The sequence below is a fragment of the Myodes glareolus genome, chromosome X (assembly GCF_982192425.1).
Source record: "Myodes glareolus chromosome X, mMyoGla1.1, whole genome shotgun sequence".
Lineage (NCBI taxonomy): Eukaryota > Metazoa > Chordata > Mammalia > Rodentia > Cricetidae > Myodes > Myodes glareolus.
The window spans coordinates 10054268-10068341 of NC_142053.1; positions in this window are offsets into that span (position 1 = coordinate 10054268).

The window sequence follows — 14074 nt, forward strand, 5'->3', positions numbered from 1 at the left end:
CTCCTATTTTTATCTCAGTCTTACTTTGAAAATGTATTCATGTTGTTGTACCTGAATTTCATTTGTTGTTGCTATGTTGGAAAAATTATATTCTTTAACATATAATGCTATTTTTCTCTTAGTGAGGGATTAGTCTTTTTTGTAATAAAAATATGAAAGCAATTGCCTGCAGCAACGGCCCTCTTTTTATTTCTATTCTTTTTTTGAATCTACTCTGATTACTCTTTTATCCCTCATAATCCTGCTTTTGTTAATGTTGTATCAACCTCTACACTGCAAAATCCAATGTTACTTTGGCTGTGTTGATCTTAATAGACCTCTTTTGTGTGGCTGTTCACAAAGATGGCCAATCTTTCTTCCTAGGCAATTTTTTCTTGCAACAACCACTGCTATCTGTGTTTATTTAAGTATTTTAATGTATGTATATATATATATATTTGCATATATATGCACATAAGAAACATTGTTATCTATAAACACATGTGCTTATGGTAAAAGAATAATATAGCTTCATATTTCTCACTCTGCTTTAGGGATGCGATGCTTTCTTAATTTTCACTTTATTTTACTTGCTCTTATTTCTCAGTCTCCCTGTTGATTTCTCTTCTACATTTTAATTATTTCCGTGTATTGAAAACTGGACCCAGGGCCATGCATTTCCTACACAAGTGTTTTATCACTAAGCTACTTTGACAGCTCTCATAACTTGACTTCAAATCAGAATAGATTCAAAATAGCCCTGATCATCGCCCTAAATATTTGTTTCAAATATCAATCAACCTATTTGATATTTTGTGTGTCTAGTAACAGTATTGAAACGAACTTATTCCACCTTAACTCTTGGTAATTTCTAGCCTTACCTTTCTACAAGTTTATTCTAATCAATAAACCTCATTCTCATTTTTTTTAAACTGGTGATATCTTAATTATTTTGCAGAATATACTTAGTTCATCAGCAAACTTCATTAATTTGCTTTAAAATACATCTAATAATCAAGCTATTAATATTATTCAGGATTTGGTCACTTTAATTTCATCACTGAATTTTTGTGGTATATTCTTATATTTAATTCTTTTCTAATATCTAACACCCTTTCTTTTCACCCTTGTTCTATCTTAGAGACATGTCAGACATGTCAACAATTTGGAACACATTTACATAATGCTCAATGTTCCTGAAATCTTGCTCATGCCATCTGTTTTCTCCTGTTCCTTGTCCAAGTAAGCATGTTCATATCTTGTACTTCAAATAAATATTATCTCGTATATCTAAACCTTATGTAACTATTTTATATCCCCTCCAAATCACAAAATTTCTAACAAATTTTATTAGCAAAATAATACATGGAAATACTATTTGCACTAATTTTCTCCTTTAATAGTATGAACTATTTGATTTCAAGGATTATTATTTCTTTCTGCCTCACAAATGTTTATCACAGATCCTAGCGAAAGTGTTTTAAGTACTTAAAAAGAGAATGAAAGAAACTAAAATAAATGGCTCAAAGATATTTGGCTATACTGTGGTTTTTGTAATTATAGTAGTTAAAATTAATATATAGTAAATATTTAGGTTGACTCAATATTTCAGTAAAAGATAGAACAAATGAGTAATGTGACCAAGCTTTGTACGTCCAATGACCCTGAGACTTCATTTGGTTATTTGCTATTTCTTTAATGAACTAGAGCAGTTTTCTTAATTAGAAGTGCCCATCTGTTTCAAAAATAAATGGTATTTAGTATAACAAGAGATGAAACAGTGAGACACCTTAATTTTGGAGTGCAAATGGCAATACTAAGTGACCTGATTACTATTTGGTATTTTCTAAATGTAGTTTAGTAGATTTTCGAGAATAGAGGTCAGCCTGGTCATTGTGCCTTATAATAATTCAGAATGTAGTGATTTTTGCTGCTCCATTAGAAATTAAGAAAGACTAGTTGCTAGAAGAAAGAATATAAAATTCCATACTTCTTCTGTTCATTAATAATTTGAAATGGACTATAAAGTTGTTAATTAGAGGCAAGTCACTATAACTTTAATTTTCCATGTTCAGAATTTGCATAGGCCTAAGAGTTAATTTCTTATTTGAGTATTTTCAATATATTCATTGTGTAATGCATATTTTATGGACCTTTGCAATTTTGTTGCTCTTTTAATCATATGTAAAATCAAGAGGCAATTCTTTCTTTGGTCTAGACCTAGTTCTTATCTCTCATAGATAAGCAATGTGAGAGCAATTTCAGGAAACAGGTAACACAAATCAATTGCATTATCTTCCTCTGCTTCTTTATTTTTTGTGAAACATTAAATGATTTTGTATATTGACTCCAGTAGCTCTGGCTTCTTTTAGTGCTGTTATCCTATTTTTCCACTGTCTACACAATATGTTTGGTACATGTAATAGAGAAAGGTAGTAGATGTTGTTGAATATACCAGAGCAACTTGTTCAAATGGGATATCTGTCTCTTTGTCTGCTGTCTGATTCGCAGCATGTTGTTTTCTCTTACCAAAATGATTATCCATCATATATTGAATTATAAACCACTGTCTGATTTGACTCTTTTCTACTGACATTATTAAAATAGCAAAAATATTGAGAATGTAATAGATACTTATTATAATTGATTCATGGCCTAGGATCCATGTTTAGATAAGCATATTAAGCAATGGCAAAACAAAGTAAAATAAATAAGAAACCATCCTTTCCATAAGGACATTACCATTTAGTAAGGGGAGGAGATATAACCAGAAAAATATAAATAAGAAATAACAGGGTCAAGATCATGATGGGAAAACCCACAAAAACAGCTGACCTGAGAAAGTCGGGGCTCACTGATTCCAGACTGACATATGGGGAAACTGCATAGGTCTGAACTAGGCACTTTGATTGTGACTGACAATTGTGTGGCTTGAGCAGTTTGTGAAGCCACTGGCAGTAGAAACAGGATTTATGCCTACTGCTTGAACTGGCTTTTTGGAGCCCATTCTCTTTAGAGGGATACCTTGCTCAGCGTATATATGGGGGTAGGACCTTGGTCCTGTGTAGCATGTGGGCCAGCTTGTTGGGGTTTCTGGGACTAAGCTAGCCGTGCGGGAGCTGGGTGAGGACAAAAAGCAGGCCTGCCCGCAACCCCTCACTACATATGGCACCCAGCGTGGCCTGTGCAGACCACCGAAGAGGCAACATGTAAGCTGTCACACTGAGAAAGGTACTGAGCCCATGTGGCTAATGTAGATAAGGATAATGGGGTAGCAAAAGTTATAAGAGCTACTAAGAAGCCAGAGCTAAGGGCCAATCAGTTTATAATCTTATGGAGTCTTGTGAATGATTTTCTTTGTGTTTGCCAGCTGTGGAGTACCGGACGGGACGGAAACCCCAACAAGCCGGCCCCCTCATGTTACATATGGCACCCAACGTGGGGCATGGGGAGGCAGAGACAGAAGGATCTCTGTGAGTTCAAGGACAGCCTGGCCAGTCAGCGTTTTTTTAAAATACATGATTGACAGAATACAGATAATTCTCCCGCACCAGTCCTGCCTCAAAGTGATGTGCTAGACTTTGTTTACTATGGATGGAAAGCCTAACCCTCTCTGAATAGTGGATAGGGGTGGCTGGTGGTAAGGTGGAAGAAGCTGGAGGATGGGAGGGAGAGGGAATGGAAATTGATAATGTAAAATAAAATTTCTGTAAAAATAAAAGGAAAAAGAAAGACAATATTAAAAATTAAAAATAGAATTATGTGCTATAACAACAGGAAGGTATGGGAAAGAACAAATTATAGTGACAAATCTTGCCTTAGAAAATCTGTTTGTTTTGCCAATTTAAAACTCATCAATGACTAAATACATATTTCTAGTCGAGTATCAAAGAACAGTGTTGTGGAGACTATCTAAGAGTTGCATATTCAACAGAGAATGGGATGATAATATGAAGACATTACAAATATATGTTTCAGTACATTTAATTGTTAAAAGAGCAGAAATGTAATCATAACTCACATTTAGAAAATAAAAAGTTAAAAATGATGGAAGTAATGTGTGAACTATTGCATAACAGAAAGAAAAGAAACTACATAAACAGACATCCATGTTGGTGCTTTCTAAATGTAGAGTTGAGAACAATTTAAAGCTTTATTTTATAAGTTGCCTTTATCACTGTTTTATCACAGCAATAGAAATGTAACTATGGTAAGAGATGGCAAGGTCAGGATGGAGAAGTTATATACTAGTACCATTACAAAAGGATGCAAGAGAGATCACTTAACTCATTTACTCATGTGAACAAAAAAGGAAAAATATCAGTCAGTGAACTAGAAAGCAGGCCTTTTAACAGACATTATATCTCATAATGTATAGATCTTTTTGAACTGTCAACCTCCATACTTGAGGGACATTAACACCTGCAGTTTGTTAGCTATTCTGTCTATATTTTGTTGTAGCAGTTTAAGTAGACTAAGACAGGATGGTTTAAGAAGGGTTCATAATCAGGCTGGAGAAATGGCTCAGTAATTAAGAGCATCTGTAGCTCTTGTGGAAGGCCCAGATTCAATTCCCAGCACCCACACAATATGTCTGGAACTCAAGTTCCAGTGGACCTGATACTTTCTTCTGGCCTCCATAGGTATCAGATACACACATGGTGCACAGATACACATGGAGTCAAAACATCCATACACTTAACAAACATATATATATGTATATATATATGTATATATATATATATATGGTGAATAATAAAACCTTGGGAGATTCCATATTCTCATGATGTTTGTGTCTGTAAGACTCATTGATCCATTTTTAATTACACAGAACCATGACCAATTGAAAAACTCAAACATTCGAAAGTCTGAAAACCTGCACTTAGTGCGTAGTATGCCAAGTAAATATGTCAATTTGAGACATTTATTCCAGTTTAGTTACTATTAGATGTTATTTGCTGAAGAAAAATGTCTGAATGAATGAATTCAATGATGAATCCTTAATTTTGAAAAAAAAAACACTGACACAGGATACAATAGCACAGACACTTTTATTATGCAGGAATGAGATGCTCGAAGATGTTAATATTATGAAGTGACAAAAGCAAGATTCTCAATGTAGATGCCCACAAAAGATATAGTAGGTGAGATGAGACACATTGCATCCTTAGGAGACAGAGACAGAAAAGAGTCAACTGTTAATTTTAAGAGAAATGGCTTTGCAAAAGGAAAGGAGGAAAAAATACCTCTTCAGAAAATCAGTTTTGATCAAATTTGACTGTGCCTTATCATAGGCATTTATATAGAAGTCAGTTAGCCTCTATTTTCTTATTTTAAGTGGTAAACATTTGAATACTTTGAAATATCTAAATTTATTTGCTAGATATCCCATGCAGACATATGTGTCACATTATATATACAAATGTCCCTTATCCTATATACTCTTCAAGTATCACTGTAAACCATGATTCGTGGCTCCATATTTATAATTTTATGGTTGGATCATTGATGATCTATAAGCATTCACATCTGAAACCAGCACATATGTTTCACAAGTTGAAGATAGGACTCATTTAATCTATGGAGTGGGGACAAAAGCTCTTTTGAATACGAAATTTCACCCATATCTTCACATATTTGAAGATGTGCTATACAACTATGATATGTTTTGGAATGTTGTGGATGATGTGGTATTCCCATCTGTATGCTATGAATGTTTTATTACCATTGGTTAATAAAGAAGCTACTTTGGCCTATGGCAGGATTGGGTGGGAAGTCCTTCTGTCTATGTGTTGCTTTTATTGGTTAATGAATAAATCTGCTTTGGTCAATGGCTTAGCAGAATTGAAAAACTAAAGTGGATGATGGGAAAAACAAGGCAGAGTCAGTGAGGTGCCATGGAGCCACCAGAAGGAAAAAAAGCAAGCTGACACCTGGAACCTTGCTGGTAGACCACAATACTCATGGTAAAATATTAAATAATAGAAATTGGTTAAATTAAGATGTAAGTGCTAGCCAATAAGAGGCTAAAACAAATAGGCCAAGCAGTGATTTAATTAATACAGTTTCTGAGTGGTTATTCCAAGTCAGGGCGGTTGGGAAACAAACAAGTGACTTTCTACAGCAGATTGTTATTTGTGGATGAACAGCTGGGGCAAACAAGTAGTCTCTCACAACGGCAGGGCAGAGTAGAGCTTGGCAATAAAACTAAACTAAATTCAGGGAGAAAGAAAGCAGAGTCAGGGAGAGGCCATGTAGCTGCCAAAGGAGAGAGATGCTGGAGGCCACAGTATTATGATGATACATAGGTTAATAGAAATGGGCTAATTAAGGTGTAAGAGTTATCCAAGAATAATCATAAACCATGTTGAAATTAATATAGTTTCTGTGTGATTATTTGGGTCTGGGTAGCTGATAAACAGGTGAGCAGTCTCCCCTTACATCTGAAAAGTTTAGGCTGGGAAATCTCACAGGAGGAAGTGTATTACTATGAGTGAGCCTTGAGATCTGTCAGTCAACTTGTTTGTTATTTGGTCTCTAATTCCCAACTGCCAACACAGTGTTACCAGTCTTGTCACATTCTTCTTATCATGTCTTCCCTGTTTTGATGAACTATATTTCTTCTCAAACTTGGAGCTTATGATTGTCTTTCTGTCTTCTATGTTCTTTTCAGGTATGTTTCACATCAAGAAAACTAATACAGAAGTACAGGTTAACAATGGTTCTTAAGCACAGACTAATATGTTAAGATTAGTAAGGACAACTATTGATTAAAATTTGGCATGATTGAGAGCTCTAGAAGAGCAAAGGTTGAGAGTGGATCTTAAATCAACATATTTAAGCTTGACTCACAAATCCAAATAAAAATTGGTTTTTGGATCCTATAGGCTGGGTGATGAAAACATGGGAATATCATAAGCACTAGACATACAAGCAAAACACAGACCATTAACAAAATATTTTAAGTGTGTCAAAGGCATACATTGCAGAATAATGATTATTTGTCAAAACATGATTCAAGAATGTAGTTTTTCAGGTGAATTCTGAGTGCCTGTCAGAAGACTCCAAGAAAAAAGAGCCATAGAACCTTCATCCAGTTACTGATGGAAACAAAGGCAGAAACCTACATCAGAATGCTGGACTGAGCTCCCAAAGTCCAGTTGAAGAGTGGAAGGAATGAGAATATGAGCAAAGAGGTCAAGACCATGAAGAGTTCATCCACTGAAATAGTTTGCCTGAGCTAATGGGAGCTCACCAACTCCATCCGGACTGGGAAAGAACAAGCATAAGACCAAACTAGTACCTCTGACTGTGATTTACAGTTGCATGGCTGGGGCAGACTGAGGGGCCATTGACAGTAGCACTAGGATTTATCCCTACTGTATGTACTGGCTTTTTCAGAACCCATTCTCTTTGGATGGATACATTGATCAGTCTAGATAAAGTAGGAAGGACCTTGAATCTTTGTCAAAGCAATGTGCTTTATCCTCCAGGAGAGGTGGAAAGTGGTGGGGTGGGAGGTATGTGGAGGGGAGGGAAGAAGGGGAGGGAGTGGAAACTTGTACGTATAATGAAAAAAGATAGTTTGTTTTCACTTTTTAAAAAATAAAAAAAGTTAAAATAAAAAAGCAAGATTAATTAATAGTAAAAAGAGAAGAGTCTAGTGATCTAAGTTTATTCAAAAACATGAAATTGTTCTTGGAACCTGCTTTTATGCCCCTCCCAGATGTAACAGAGAAGAGTGAATTTTCTTCAGATTATACATCAAAAATGGCTATTGTTATTTGCTTATATTCCTCTATGGAAAACATGTTTATGCCACATGTGAATTGTCCTTGTTATTGTACAATTTACTCATGTGACTCTTCTTATTTCTAAGAGTATAAATTATCTGATGCTTTGAATAAAATTGGGTATTGTATCAGACTTTAGTCCACCTCATTTTAAACTCCAATCTCCCAGATTCTGCCACCTTTAGAACACTGACTCAGTGTTCTAAATCTCTTGATTCCAAGACCAAAATAAATATTTTTATCCTCCTGGGGAGAATGGAAAAAAAGAATGAGCAGAAAACTTAATTGCCTATACAGAGGAAGCTATATCTTGAGCTAGAAATTATTTGACTTATTTTGGAGAAATCTGGACGGTTTTATTACTATAACACATATTTAAGTTATGAAAATAATGAACTTCTACTCATCAGAGGTGATGGCTGTGAAATTCAAATGCCCTAACCAGTATGGTAAAGAAAATCAGATTTAGAGATTTGGATATTTTATAATAATATTTTAGAATTTTTTTAGCAAAGACTTAATGGCTATTCTCTTAGAAAAAAAAATAATACCATGCTCTCTTTATTTTAGGCTATTTGGATGCTTTGTACATTAGTTACTTTTCTGTTGCTTTGATGAAACATCAAGATCAGATGCAAATTACAATGAACTGGGCTTACAGTTCCAGAGCAATAAGAGTTCACCATTGTGGTAACATGTAGCAGGCATGGCAGCACGAGAAGGAACCTGAGAGCTCACATCTTCAAAGGCTAGTACAAGGTAAAGAGGTAAACTAAACATAAGGTGAAGTTATGTACTAGTGACAAATTTCCTCCAGCAATACTGCAACACCATGAAAATCTCCCCAAACAGTGCTACCAACTGAGAACCAAGTGTTAAAACACTGGAAACAATGAAGAACATATTCCATTCAGACAAATATACTCTTTAAATAACAACAGTTGTCACCATTAACTGAGCCCAGACAAGTTGAAATAGTAATAAGAATATTTTATCTCCAATTAGGCCATTTACTTTCTAATATGAGTTAATTAATTCTGTAAGTATCATTTTATCTGAAAATGAAAATAACTGTGTCACTAATACATAACAGCCTAAAAGATTGTAATATAGCATTTAAATTAGGGGACAAGTTATTTAAATACTGAAAGAAGAAAAAAATAAAATACAGTCATCTACACAGTGCTACTGTGACCACACATAAATGACCGAAATAGGAAACTATTTGGGAGAGTACATATGTCATATATAGTAGGAGGGAGATAAGAGAAGGTAGTTGGTGGATAAATAGGATCAGACACATTTGCCAAAGAATTAAAGAAAAATCATCAGTTCACTGTCTTATGACTTACATACACAGTGGAGTGAGTTAGAAATTTGGCTTCCTCTACCAGTCACCCTTAACAATAACCATATTTATACATTTTGTCTTGAATATTTACCTTTTCTACACATACAATGATTCTCTTACTTTATTTGCTTGTCACCACCCTCCTGAATTGCAAAAAAAAAATCCACAAAAAATAGTTTCTCAGAGATATATCTTATTTCATATTCCTTTTATGGATGATCTGGTAGTAGATACAATTCAATAAGTGTTTAAATATCATATCCCAATAACAGACTATATTTTCTCCCTTATGTATGTATAACTATGTCAATTTTATTGATGAAAAGAGAGATTAATAAAAGTACAAAGCAAAAGCTGTAAGAGAGAAATAAAAGTATAATGGAAATGTAGGAAATTCAACACAAAGTACAGATTTTATTTAGAATTGTTATTTTAGAAAAAAAATTCTAGGGAAACAGAATTTTTTTAATAATGGTACTTGATTGAAGAGGTTATGTGATTTCTGTATGAAAATATTACTCATATTCTAAAAATTATTTTGTAGAATAGCTAAGATGAATGTACCACAAATGAATAATCAATGTTAGTACATACACATACACAGATCAAATTACTTGAACCACACACAAGCACAGGGTGGGGGGAAGAGAAAGAGACAGAGAGACAGAGACAGAGAAAAATGCTTTGCTCTTTGGGAAATTGAGCTCTTCTGGCAATATATAAGACTTCCAAATGTCATTGATAATGCATGATAAAGATTAAGATTCTTTCAAGTCTTTCGAAAAGATAAATCTGACTCCCCTTTCTTTTTGTTTTCTGTATGGAAGAATGTTTAATTTTTTGTGGAAACATTTTAACTCTTCTGAAAAGCATGAAGAGATTCTGAATTGGTGCTAGTATGATGGCTTACTGAGGCCAAGTATAAATCAGTTGCATCAAGGTATTAATGTGTCTTGCACTTGAAAATGCACATCTACATTTCTTTATAAGCAAGAGGCCTGACTCAAGAAACCGTTGGCTGCAAAGATCAGAGGTTATTTTCAGGTATCAACTCCATAAGTGTTGGGATTAATGAGTCCTGGCCTTCAGCTGGATGTTGGGAATAATGAGTTCTGACCTTCAGCTGCTCTTCCCTCCTAGAACATTCTAATTAAAGTTACTAGAAACTGTGTCTAGTTTAGAGGATCAGAGGATGGGATTATCACCTGTTGGCCATTGACTGCAGTGTATTTAAGCCTACATGGTGTTAATAAAGGGGGCTTCCTGAACCAGAGTTTGGAGGTCTCTGTGTCGGTTTGTCTCTGCCTGTGTATTTCCAACCTCCAGCACCTTTCCCGAAGCCTGCGAACTGGGTTCTAGCGCACAGAGCACAGCAGACATGGGGGTGCGGTGTGCGGCAATTGGAGGTCCCCACCGAGATTTTGGGAACTAGGGAACGCTGAGAGGTCGCCCTCAGAAGGTGAGGGTGGTTTGGGGTATGTGTTAATCCTGACATCCTTCCCTCGGTTTTGGTCTCTGCGCCATGCAGGCAGCAAGTGGAAGTCCAACCGAGAAAGCGGGGTAAGGGAACAGGATTGTTCCCGGCAAGAGGGGACGTATGTATTGGGGAAAGATAGAATGTATACAGCTCAAAAAGATAAATGTATACAGATGCATGATATGTTGCTTGTGTTGTCTTTTGTGTTCCGAATTGGAGAAAGACATTTGATTCTAGGAACTGCTAAGAAAGGTATTTTGATTTTAAAATATGGGCCTAAGGATTTGATGTTTTGGAAAAGAGGTTTTGTTTTTTGTCTCCACAGACAATGAGAGCCTAAAGATTTATTCGAGGTTCATGTGGTTTGAATCACCAAGACCTCCTGAAATGTTGCAGTAAATACCCCTAAGAATGCAGGAAGTAGCCAGACAGAGTGACAAAGCTCAAATTCCCTATTGTTTAAGTGGGGCCCCTTCAGTGGTTGCAGAGCAGCAAGCATGCTCCACTCCATGCACCAGTTTGGACCCAGAATGAATGCAGCTGGGGCTAGAAGGCAGCTGGAGCAGAGCTTTGCTAGGTGGCTGCGGTGGAAGGCACATTGCCTCAGCATAGTCGGTGCCTAGCCTGGCAGATGCCACAGCAGTGCCAGGACTATCAGCAAATGCAACAAGTGCTGGAGCTGAGACAAGCTGGAGCACAGACCACATTGGGCTGCGGGAGAACGCAGCAGCGGGACAAGGAGAAGGCAGTGGCAGTTCTAGGCTCTGCACACCGAAGAGTCTGCGGCAGAGCAAATTTAAATCAACAGACTGCCCTATTGTAGGAGCAGGTGGACTTATGGCTAGTACAACAAATGTCTGGTTCACATCTAATATCGCTAATGCTTATGTGGTGAAACAACTCAATGATTACTTGAATAGCCCTTAAAATGTTACAGTTAGCACACCAGATTGTAACTGTTTTAGCTAAAGGGTTGGTAAAATACCATAGCCCAAATGGGAGGCTGGGTCCAGTGGTGATTGGGGACCCTATTGCTGACAATCTTAATGCCTGTTGCCATGGGAATTCATCTCTGAATCCTGTGTAAGATCAGACAACCCATGAGAATGCAGCATATGGTCACTTAGCAAGTCCTTCTGAGCCTATTGGCCAGTAATTTGAATGTACTCTATGTTTGGTTGCAAATACTGCACCAACAATGAAGACTCCTCCGTAGATGGGCAACTTCTACAGAAGAGGGCCCGCCTAAGACAGGGAAGAGGCCTCCCCAAAACGGGTAAGGGTTTTCTCCTCTGAGATGATCTAAGACAGGAGGGTCTTCTGTTTTATAAAAAATTTAGGGGGGAGATGTTGGGATTAATGAGTTCTGGCCTTCAGCTGGATGTTGGGAATAATGAGTCCTGGCCTTCAGCTGCTTTTCTCCTAGAACCTTCTAATTAAAGTTACTAAAAACTGTGTCTAGTTTAGAGGATCAGAGGATGGGATTATCACATGTTTGCCATTGACAGCAGTGTATTTAAGCCTACATGGTGTTAATAAAGGGGGCTTTCTGAACCAGAGTTTGGAGGTCCGTGTGTCGGTTTGTCTCTGCGTGTGTATTCCAACCTCCAGCTCCTTTCCGGAAGCTCGCGATCTGGGTTCTAGAGCACAGAGCGCAGACACAGGAGCACGGTACGCGGCACATAAGCATTAGCACATATAACTAACAGAAAGTTTAGATTCATATGTATCAAAATAATAATAGACAATATAAGATTATGAAAGGTAAAGTGAAATAAGTTTATTAGCTTTCTATAAACAAACATGTGCTAATATTGTTCTCTTCTATTTCTCTATCATCCTCTCTCCTTTCCCCTCTCTTTTCCTTCCTTCGAATCTTCTGTTCTTTATTGAGACAGGATACAGGTTCTCACTGTGCAATCTAGGCTCTCTTAGAATCAGCAGCTCTTCTACAGAGGCCCCACAAATGCTAGGGTTACAGGTATGTTTTACAAAGCTAAACTGAAATTATGTTTTATGAAACATAAATGGTGTTCAAGGTAGAAGTTTAAGCAGATTTCATACAATTCAACACATATTAGATGCCAACTGTTCTAGAAATTAATACATAATAGCAAAGGACATATTCCCTCCTATCAAAAGCAGACCAGTTAATATAGAGATAAGTGATAAAATGAGCATGTATGTAATTGATTAAAAGAAATCCATAGGTTATTTGTCTTGGAATAATAGATTAATTGGAAATATAAGATAATGACTATTTTGTGTTAACTAGCCTCAGTAAACATAAGATGTGCATTTCTGCTACATGAAAATGTGAACATATTTAATGTCATATAAGTGAAGTGTTATTTCCTGTTTCAAATTCAATAAATTGAATATACTGGATTATTCTATCATCAATTTTTTAGAATTACAAAGACTGTATTTTATATTGAAAAACTCAGAATATTTATGCAAAGACTATAAATCACATAGGCTTCATTTGTTGTACCTGAAACATCATTTTTATTTTCCATATAAGACTCTTTGTCATATCAAAATGGGAAACATTTCTTTTATTTTTTATATATCCAACTGCCATTCATTTTAGCATTCTGATGTGAAAAACACTAAAGACATTTGTAAAAATACAGATTCTAAATAAGTCACTATAGCACTATCAGGATGAGGGAGGAAGGTATGAGAAAAATGGCTAAAATTATATTGGTTTCAGGAATAGTTTTCTAGCTAGAAAATTTACATTCTTAAAGAAAAGATAGTAATGAGTGAAATATTTTTTTTTCTGTTCCTGGTGGACGTTTATTAGTCTCAGATAATTTTTGATGTCATGAAATGAGAGATGTATTTCTGCAAATAAAAATAATACATCAAAACATCAGAAAAAGTGTTAGCAGAAATTCTATTGACAGATTCAAAGTCAGCCATGTGTTTACCTTCCATATCCTTGGCAATACATTTTGACATTTAAGACCTCTGACATGGATGGCTGCAATCTCCATGTGCTGAGGGGGAGGACAGGTTATGATAGCTTGTCAACTCTTTGGTTTTCTTAACTGTCATGAAGTTGATTCACTTTTTCTCGTCCAGATGACAGAGTGATTTGATTCACTGTCATAGCATTGAAAATCACAATTGGCTTGTGTTTCTATCTGTGTAAGAGGCAAAACCTATACATAATACATGAAAAAAATCGAGATAGTATCGAGAAAGAAATGAATAAAAACCATAAATTACTAAGCATCATATTGTTATAGATGTTAGTATTTTATTTTAAATATATATGTTACATTTAATATTAGAATATTTATGATCCACAATTTATATTTTATATACTTTAATGATTATATAAAATATATTTAAGCTAGGGGGCTGGAGAGATGGCTCAGTGGTTAAAAGCATTGCCTGCTCTTCCAAAGGTCCTGAGTTTAATTCCCAGCAACTACATGGTGGCTAACAGCCATCTGTAATGAG